Genomic DNA, 10,593 nt, shown 5'->3' with positions numbered 1-10,593 from the left:
AAGCGTAGCTATCTGGGCGACACTCGTATCGTTTGCTTGCCGGAGTGTCTCAAATTGGTGCAAGAACTCTTCTCGCATCTTTTGCATCAATTCTATCTGTTGATTCATTACTGACTCTCCGTTTGACATTCCAGACACGATTAAAGGATTTATTTTTTTTGAAGAACAAGTGGGAGTATATTTCTATACGGTTCCCACAGACGGCGCCAAAGTGTAGGTGCAAAATTTCGCTCAACCAATAATGACTGAGAAAAATAAAACAACTCACTCAAAAACAATAAAAATAAATAAGAACAATGTGTAGAGAAGTGTGGAATTGCTTGATTCTTTATTGGAGGTCTTAGCCTCTATTTATATACAAAAGATTGCAAAATTACGGTAGGACTCGCGTTGCTTGCCTTCCAATTCTTTCTATATAACCATACTTTTCTAATAGAGTTCTTTCCATTGTTGAATTTTCCATACATAGAACTTGCCTTGTACAGAACTTCCTATCCGAATTTTCCTTCTACGGTAAATTCTTCAAATGGTAGGATTTTTGCATTCTTGAGCTGAATATATTTTGATCCGGCTGGGCTTGGGTAACAGGCCGGATGTTAAATACTCATATCTGGGCTGACGACAAGCTGGGCTGATGGCTTCTTGAGTCGGCCTTGATGGAATGGTCTTGGGCTGTAAATACCCTCAACTTGGGCTTGTGCATGATGGGCCTTATACGTCCTTGGCTTGTAGATATGGGTAGTGATGACGTATGCGTTTTCTATTGGAGGGAGTTTTTTTCCCTCCACATACACCCATTTCTCTATAGATTATACATGTGCAATGCACTATGTAAACTAACAATCTCCTCTAAAATATTCCAATTACAAACCCGTACTTGTAAAAATTAAGTACGAATTAAAATTTCTAACAATCCACAACACACTACAACCAATGAAATCAAATTAAATTGAATAGCTCCATAAGAACACTTCAGCATCAGCAAATTAAATTGAATAGCTCCATAAGAACACTTCAGCATCAGCTTCCATGTCATCATTCTCATTGTGCCCATATCCACCAGAGTGAGGTGGAGGTAGCATCAACCCCTCAGCCATATTTGCAAGCAATCCCGGCATGTCGAAAACCGCCTCCTCATCCATGAACAATACTTTCTCCGGCAATGTCATCGTTCTTTCCGGCCTCATGTCATCACCGGAAACCTCGTTGGATTGATCATCTTCCGACACCCGGAAAGCTTCCGCCGCTTCCGCTGCAGCCTTCTGGATATCCTTAACATTGGCCGATGCCGGCACAGGCAGCCGCCAAACCTAGTCAGCAAAATTGAGACAAGCCAACCGGCGGCTCCTCAGCGCTAGCGCCGCCACGTCATGGGCCCGTGCAGCCATCTCCACCGTGGGGAACGTCCCGAGCCATATTCTCGACTTCTTGTTCGGCTCCCGGACCTCGCACACCCATTTCCCGCCGTTCCTCCGCCTCACACCCCGGCTCGCTTCTTCGGATGACTCGAAGCCAACATAACCTCCTCGTCCGAACAATTGGCACGGCCGGTGCTGCAGCCATCAGACACCACAGATGATGATTCCGGTGAATAATTAGAAAGGATTTCCATGAACTAGTAGTAGGAATTAGTAGTAGTAGAAGTGTTGGTTGAAAAATTAAGTGGTAGTGGGTTTGATGAAGTGAAAATGAATATATATATCAATAGGCAAATAGACAAGTGGGGCAACGATATCAAATCTCTATTTTTTAAAGGGAGATTAGGAATTCGAGTGCCAAAGAAGACACCTGTGTGATTTCCTAATTAGGAAAAAAAAGAAAGAAAAAAAAAAAATGAATATATATAGAGATGATAATGTAAGACACGGTTCCAACACAACAAGATGGGATATTATTATGATGATTTTGATGCGGTGCCAGCTGTTTTTGGCACCTAAGTTGTAACCTAATAGGTCATTGCCATGTGTTATTTCAGGTGACGTGGCCAGTCAACAGGTGACGTGATCTTTATCCACACAATTCTATGAATCAATTATAACCGCCAAAATCAAATCCATTTATAAATGGATTTCTTTTTCTGTAAAGGTCCGAGGAGACAAATTCATGGCTGATCGTACTAAGTTAAGCTAGGGTAATTTTATTTTGGACATTACTTAAGAGTCCCACGGGTGAAATTGTACACCGCCCTTGGTTGATGTAGACTAATAAAAAGTAATATGATTTTTTTTAATTATTAAATTAGATATAATGATATATATATATATGTGTGTGTGTGTGTGTGTGGGGGGGGGGGTTGATGTAGATTAATAAAAAATAATATGATTTTATTATTATTAAATTAGATATAATGAGATTTTTTTATTATTAAATTATATATATATATATATATATATATATATATATATATATATATATATATCAAATTAAATATGATGACAATATACACTATCTCTAATTTGTTAATAGGAAAAAGATATTGTTTATTTCTTACTGATTCACATTAATTAGTGATGAGAACTAAGTATAAATTCACTAATGAAATTGTTAAGTATTATTTTTTATTTTTGTTTGAATTGTTTGGACATGGTACATGACATACTGGGATTTTATTGGATTGAAATTGATACTCCAATTTCATTTTTTTTTTTACAACATTTAAACAAAATTTCTTTCAGAAAATTTTAACATTATAATAAGTTAAAGTAGCTTAAAGTTGCATTATATTTTCGATAATATATATGCAAACGTATGATTTCAAAATTTAATGCATAACTTTAGTATTCTTTTTATTTGTGAAATTTTATTTATTATCATCTTATGTTTGATCAAGGATGGACTCGGACCATTAAATGAGGGGGTGGGGTGTTTTGAGGGGAAAGAAAGATATTTTACTGCGATATTCCTCTTATCAATGGCATCGAAAAAAGGAAAAAGCAAAAGCTTATCGGGGGATAGTTGAGACCACCTCCCATGATACAAACCAGACTAAAACTCTATCAAGCACAAGGAGGCAAGAAAATGATGTGTCAGTCGAAGAGAAGTTGGTCGGAGTAGGTCACCCACAGAAGAATGGACGAGCTGGGCAACCTTTGATTGCTTGACAAAGAGGCTCAAGAAGCATGAAACCAAGAAATATGAGACTATCCCAAATCCACTTTGGGCATGCAGAACAACTCCACGCAGACTAACCAGGGGGAGCCCCTCGGCAACTACTAGCGACTTCGAGGCTAAAGACCTACTTCGAGGCTGAAGACCTAATAGGGTTGAAGAAGAAAGCTTCACCAATCTACATATCGATGACAGGGGGCAACAATCAGCATATGATCATGAAACGCGACCTTAACCTCCAAAAGGGGAAAAGAAGCGCAACAACAATAAAATCAATCGTACCAGCATCAACTACAATAAACAGATCCACAACCCCATGTTAAGAACTATGCTGGATGTCAAAGCAAGAGCAATGTGCGTGAAAGAAGTTGCAGCTTAGTTGAGTCAAATCTTGAAGGATTGCTGAGGTGTTGAAAAAAAGAAGGAGCCTACAGCTAGCCAAGATCAACGGAGGAGTACTTGAGCGACCTTAGTATGCTACCAATCTCAAAAGGTACTTCCGTTAATATAGAGGCCACAATTCATTTCTTCCTTTGTTTTCTTTCTAGAAAGTTAGGCCACATATGGCCCCCATAAATAAAATATATTGTACTACAGTTTATTACCTTCCTAATCCAAATACATGGAAATATTATGTGACAAAAGTTAGTGTGTCTTATAAACTTAACAAAAATGAGAGTGTCGGATTCATTTGATTATCTAAGATTCCATGTATCCGACGATCTCCATTGCAATTGGAAGAATACTTCTTTCGCACATATAAGATGACCCACACATAATTCTTTTTCCAATGTGGGATAGTTTTATTTTTTAACTTTCTCAACAAGTAGTGACAAAAGGAAGTAAGATTATCGAGTCATAGTTTAAAAGAAAGTTACATTTTTCTATATAATTGAGGGGAATACCAGCACCCCGAAATTAGGTGTAATAAATTATAAACAGAAAATGTCACTTCCTAAAAAATACCTTCTTTTTGTTCCACGTCGACATAAAATAGCACCGAAAACTTCTTTTATTTTTAAGGATTACTTCATGGCACTAGCATACTGTAAAGAGGGCCCGCACAAAGGGTAGTCAGCGAAAGCTAGACCCAAGCCCAGCAGCCAAATGACATTTTTTGCAATAATCCCCTCTTTTTTGGGCTTAAGAAGTGTTAGGCCCATTATACTGTTTATCCCATATCAGGCAACAATAGTATGAAAAACCCCTTAGAAAAGAGGGAGACAGTACTAATAAATTTTAAAGGAGACCAGCTAGCACCGAAGGCAGCCCATCAAGTCAGGCCAAAAACATTGGCGTAGTAGAATTAACCCCATCATGTACCTTATCCCATATTGAAAATAAATGAAATAAAGAAATGGTTAATATAACCCTATCATGTTACAGATAAGCGCCAAGGAAGGAGTCATTATAGTAAGAAGATTGCCAATCAAATGGTTAGGAAGCTATCTAGTCATACTGGCTCTCTCTCTTAGCACCCCCCTTTTTATATTTTTACTAAATAGTTTTGCGAATTCCTCTAAGGCACAAAAAAGTGTTAAGGAATAAAAAATAGCCTTGGACCTCAAGAGTCCAAAGGTCTCAAAAAACTCGAATTCCTTTGAGGAATAAAAGAGTGCGGAGGAATAAAAAATAGCCTCAGACCTTAAGGTCCGAAGGTCTCAAAATATCTGAATTCTTTAAGGCACAAAAAACTGTTGAGGAATAAAAAATAGGCTTGGACCTCTAGAGTCCGAAGTCTGAAAAAACCCGAATTCCTCTAAGGCACAAAAGAGTGTTGAGGAATAAAAATAGTCTCGGACCTCAAGAGTTCGAAGTCTAAGGCACAAAAGAGTGTTAAGGAATAAAAAAAATAAAAAAATAATAGCCTCCGACCTCAAGAGTTCGAAGGCATCAAAAAACCTGAGTTTCTCTAAAACACAAAATAGTGCCGAAGAATAAAGAAACAGCCTCCGACCACCAAAGTCCGAGGGCATAAAAAAACGTAAATTCTTCTAAAGCACAAAATAATGCCAAGGAATAAAGATACAACCTCAGACCACAATAGTCCGAAGGCATAAAAAAAACAAAAGGGAGAAAGAGCAAAATTTCCTCCAAGTGACATCCATGATCCATATGATTCCACAAGACGTCTTTCCCTTGTACAATTAGCAAAGAACTGAGAGCTTAGAAATCTCAAGTATCAACCGAGAAGATGTCTACTTCTCGTAAAAGTGGCAAAGAGCCGAGAGTTAAAAAATCTTAAGTGGTCTGGGAACTCTCAATAAGTGATCTTGATCTTGGATGTTCTTGAGTTTGCATCTCTCAAACTCCATCTCAGTTTTACATTATCTACTTATTGCTTATGACTGTTGATCTTTGTTTGCACACCAAGCACTTTACTGTCATACTCTGTTTGTGCATCAAGTACTGATCCAAATCGAAAGACTGCATTGGATAAATGTACTTCGAGTTGTATTAAAGCAAATCAAGGGTGATGGGGATATTTAGTGGCTGAGATGTTCCAAAATAAGTGACAGGACTAAGTCACACAAATATCTCAATGGGTGTTGCTTCAGTTCTCACGAGCACCCTCGGTGACTTAAATTTTGTTATTTGGTGCTCCTCCTTTATGTCACGGGAGGATGAGGATAAAATACTGACAAACTTAAGCTTCAGCAAATGTGCCTTTCCTCACAAACGCATAGCAAATGTGCCTTTTCACACGCGCACACAAGGTATATATATATATATATATATATATATATTCATATGACATAAATTGGCTAGTATTTGGCAACATCTATAGCAACCATTCTTCTATAAACTGAAAGAAGCAAGCAGACTTTGATTGTTAAGTACACAGCAATGTTCACTCAAAATGTCATTTTTAGTCTTTTCCCAATATTACACCCATTTCTCTATAGATTATTCATGTGCAATGCACTATGTAAACTAACAATCTCATCTAAAATATTCCAATTACAAATCCGTACTTGTAAAAATTAAGTACGAATTAAAATTTCTAACAAGCCAAAACACACTACAACCAATGAAATCAAAATAAATTGAATCAAATTAATTAAATTGAATAGCTCCATAAGAACACTTCAGCATCAGCAAATTAAATTGAATAGCTCAATAAGAACACTTCAGCATCAGCTTCCATGTCATCACTCTCATTGTGCCCATATCCACCAGAGTAAGGTGGAGGTAGCATCAACCCCTCAGCCATATTTGCAAGCAATCCCGGCATGCCGAAAACCGCCTCCTCATCCATGAACAATACTTTCTCCGGCAATGTCATCGTTCTTTCCGGCCTCATGTCATCACCGGAAACCTCGTTGGATTGATCATCTTCCGACACCCGGAAAGCTTCCGCCGCTTCCGCTGCAGCCTTCTGGATATCCTTAACATTGGCCGTGCCGGTACTGGCAGCCGCCAAACCGAGTCAGCAAAATTGAGACAAGCCAACCGGCGGCCCCTCAGCGCTAGCGCCGCCACGTCATGGGCCCGTGCAGCCATCTCCACCGTGGGGAACGTCCCCAGCCATATTCTCGACTTCTTGTTCGGCTCCCGGACCTCGCACACCCATTTCCCGCCGTTCCTCCGCCTCACACCCCGGTACACTGGGTGCCGAGTCTCCCGGAACTTCTTCCGCCCGGCTCGCTTCTTCGGATGACTCGAAGCCAACATAACCTCCTCGTCGGAATAATTGGCACGGCCCGTGCTGCAGCCATCAGACACCAGAGATGATGATTCCGGTGACCAGGAATCTGACCCACGTGGAAATGGGTCTGAATAATTAGAAGGGATTTCCATCCACTAGTAGTAGGAAGTAGTAGTAGTAGAAGTGTTGGTTGAAAAATTTAGTAGTAGTGGATTTGAATTTGCTTTTGGGAGACAAGTATGAGTAACATACATGATGAAGTGAAAATGAATATATATAGAGAGATGATAATGTAAGACACGGTTCCAACACAACAAAATGGGATATTTTATGATTATGTTGATATGGTGCCAGCTGTTTTTGGCACCAAGTTGTAACCTAATAGGTCATTGCCATGTGTTATTTCAGGTGACGTGGCCAGCAACAGGTGACGTGATCTTTATCCACACAATTCTATGAATCAACTATATCGTCAACATTCATTTATAAATGGATATCTTTTCTGCAAAGGTACGAGACAAATTCATGGAGGGTAATTTTACTTTGGACATTCCTTGGAGTATTATCTTTTATTTTTATTTGAAGTGTTTGGACATTGTATATAACATCCTGGGATTTGATTGGATTGAAATTGATACTCCAATTTCATTTTTTTAACAACATTTAAACAAAATTTCTTTTAGAAAATTTTAACAGTTGTTTGGCCTTGAAAAAGCTGTCGGTTCCGATGGAATTAACCGGATGGATATGTCAGGAACTGCAGTAGTTCCGAAGAGAGATCCAAATAATATTCCAAAAGAAAGACTGTGAGACCGGACGATTGTGAATAGGTCTGGAATAAACACCTCTGTGTTCTTCTTGCCTTTGATAAAAGACTTCGGGATAATTAACTGGTTAGGAAAAACTAAGATACTTATGAAAGTAAAGGAATTGACTGTAAAATTATCTAATGAAAAGTAAAGTGCAGGACTAAGACTAATCATATTGAAAGTGCATTGCAATGAAAATGAAGATTGTATTGAAATGCGTAGTTGTGTTTGGCATTGAACAGACTTTCTAAGTTACAATATCATGCTCTATTTATAGAATGAAAATATAATCAATTAATATAGCAGTTGTGAGCAGTTCCATTGATGCTTCCAAATGCTTCTAAGTGTCCAAGCCATGCAATCGTGCTTTCCCTGATTCTTCTAGAGTCCCAAACATGCAGTCGTGCTTTGATTTTCTGGAACTTCCACGTTCTAATTGTGCCATCAATCATGCAATCGTGCCTTTGCAACAAATGAAATACTATGCACTTAGCTATTTTTTCTAGAGCTCCCACGTTCCGAACATGCAATCAATCATGCAATCATGCCCTTTGATGCCGTTATATGTCAAAAACAAATCGCATGATTTCCTTTGTATGAACAATAGCCATTACTCCTGATGGTGGTGGTAGTGGCCTACGTTAAAAGCTCTTCTGTTGTATCGTGGCTTTTTGAAGAAACCAACTTCTATGTTTTTAGGCACACAAATTCTACATCTGAAAATCCAATAGTTGACACGTTCCTTTGACCAAGTCAATATCCCTTACGTGGCTTTTCCTGCAATTTAATTCAACTGCCAAAATCCATGGGCTTCTTTGAATCAATTGTTGGTATCTGTAAAATCTCTTATACTTATGCCCCACGTGTCTTCTTCCAATTGGAGAAATCGTTTTAAGCAAAAACTATTAATCACTTCTAATTGAAATACTCTGAATTTGGCCTAGATGCAAACTTCTTCCACGTGTCTGAACTTCAAAGTCCCTTTCATTATGGACTCCTTTTCAAATTTGATTTTTTAACGTGTAACAAATCCTTTGGAATAATATACTCCTCCTGAAATTCCTTAATTTTAGCCTTGACCCAAACTCTTTTCATTGATCCCAAACTGGCTTGATCCAAAATTCCTTCCACGTGTGTATTTTTTCCATTGGGCGAAAATAAGGGTGTAAACAAAAGTAGATTAAAGTTGCACTATATTTTAGATAATATATATGCATATGTATGATTTCAAAATTTGACGCAAAACTTTAGTATTCTTTTTATTTGTGAAATTTTATTTATTATCATCTTATGTTCGATCAGGGACAGAATCAGACCATTAAGTGGGGGGAGGGGGGGTGTTTTGAGTGGCATGAATGATATTTTACCGCGACATTCCTCTTATTAGGAATACAAGAACAAAGAAATGCCATCGGAAAAAGAAAAAAGCAAAAGTTAATCGAGGGGTAGTTGAGACCACATCCTATGATACAAACCAGATTAAAACTCTATCAAGCACAAGGGCAAGAAAAGGATGTGTCAGCCGAAGAGAAGTTGGTCACTTACAGAAGACTGGACGAGCTGGATAACCTTTGAGTGCTTGACAAAGAGGCTCAAGAAGCATGAAACCAAGAAATATGAGACTATCCCAAATCCACTTTGGGCATGCAGAATAACTCCGCGCGGACCAATCGGGGGGAGCCCTTCGGCAACTACTAGCAACTCCGAGGCTGAAGACCCAATAGGGTTGAAGAAGAAAGCCTCGCCAATCTACATATCGATGACAGGGGGCAATAATCAGCATATGAAATGCAACCTTGACCTCCAAGAGGGGAAAAAAAGCGCAGCAGCAATAAAACTCAGTCGTACCAACAACAACTACAATAAACAGATCTGTAGCCCCATGTCAAGAACTATGTTAGATGTCAAAGCAAGAGCAATGTGCGTGAAAGAAGTTGTAGCTCAGTCGAGTCAAATCCTGAAGGATTGCTGAGGTGATGAAAAAAAAAGGAGCCTACAGCTAGCCAAGATCAACGGAGGAGTACTTGAGCGACCTTGGTATGGTACCAATCTCAAAAGGTACTTTCGTTATTATAAAGGCCACAAGTCATTTATAGCTTTGTTTTCTTTCAAGAAAGTTAGGCCATATATGGCCCCATAAATAAAATATGATGTACTACAGTTTATTACCTTCCCAATCCAGATACATGGAAATATCATGTGACAAAAGTTTGCGTGTTTTATAAACTTAACAAAAAAGGAGAGCGTCAAATCCATAGGATGATCTAAGATCCCATGTATCCGACGGTCCCCATTACAATAGGAAGAATACTTCCCTCACGCATATAAGATAACCCATACATAATTCTTTTTCCAATGTGGGATAGTTTTTTCTTCTTTTTTTTTCTTTTTTTTTTTTTTCTCTAACTTTCTCAAGAAGTAGCGACAAAAGGAAGTAAGATTATCGAGTCATTGTTTACAAGGAAGTTACATTTTTCTTTATAATTGAGGGGAAAACCAGCACCCCTAAATTGGGTGTTACAAATTATAAACAGAAAATGTCACTTCTTAAAAAATACCTCATTTTAATTTGTCCCACGTCGACATAAAATAGCACCGAAAAGCTCTTTTATTTTTAAGGATTACTTCATGGCACTAGCATACTGCAAAGAGGGCCTATTGGCACAAAGGGTAGTCAGCGAAAGCTAGACCCCAGCCCAGCAGCCAAAGGACATTCATTACAGAAATCCCTTCCCTTTTGGGCTTAAGAAGTGTTAGGCCCATTACACTGTTTATCCCATATCAAGCAACAATAGTATGTAAAACCCCTTTAAAAAAAGGGAGACAGTACTAATAAATTTTAAAGGGACCAGCTAGCACCGAAGGCAGCCCACCAAGTTAGGCCCAAAACATTATAGTAGTAGAATTAACCCCATCATATACCTTGTCCCACATCGAAAATAAACGAAATAAAGAAGTGGTTAATATAACCCTATCACATTACCGATAAGCGCCAAGGAAGGAGTCACTATGGTAAGAAGATTGCCA

The 10,593-nt window shown here is 38.5% G+C and overlaps 1 pseudogene; it reads right to left on the bottom strand.

The window, feature by feature from the left end:
• Nucleotides 1-431: 431 nt before the first annotated feature.
• On the bottom strand, nucleotides 432-7,000 carry LOC132270404 (uncharacterized; annotated as a pseudogene).
• Nucleotides 7,001-10,593: the final 3,593 nt, after the last annotated feature.

Source organism: Cornus florida, unplaced genomic scaffold (assembly GCF_030987335.1).
Source record: "Cornus florida cultivar Cherokee Brave unplaced genomic scaffold, ASM3098733v1 CherokeeBrave_3.0.0_Hap2_Chr08, whole genome shotgun sequence".
NCBI classification, from domain to species: Eukaryota; Viridiplantae; Streptophyta; class Magnoliopsida; order Cornales; family Cornaceae; genus Cornus; species Cornus florida.
Note: the sequence above shows the minus strand (reverse complement) of the source record. Positions and strands in the feature narration are given on the sequence as shown.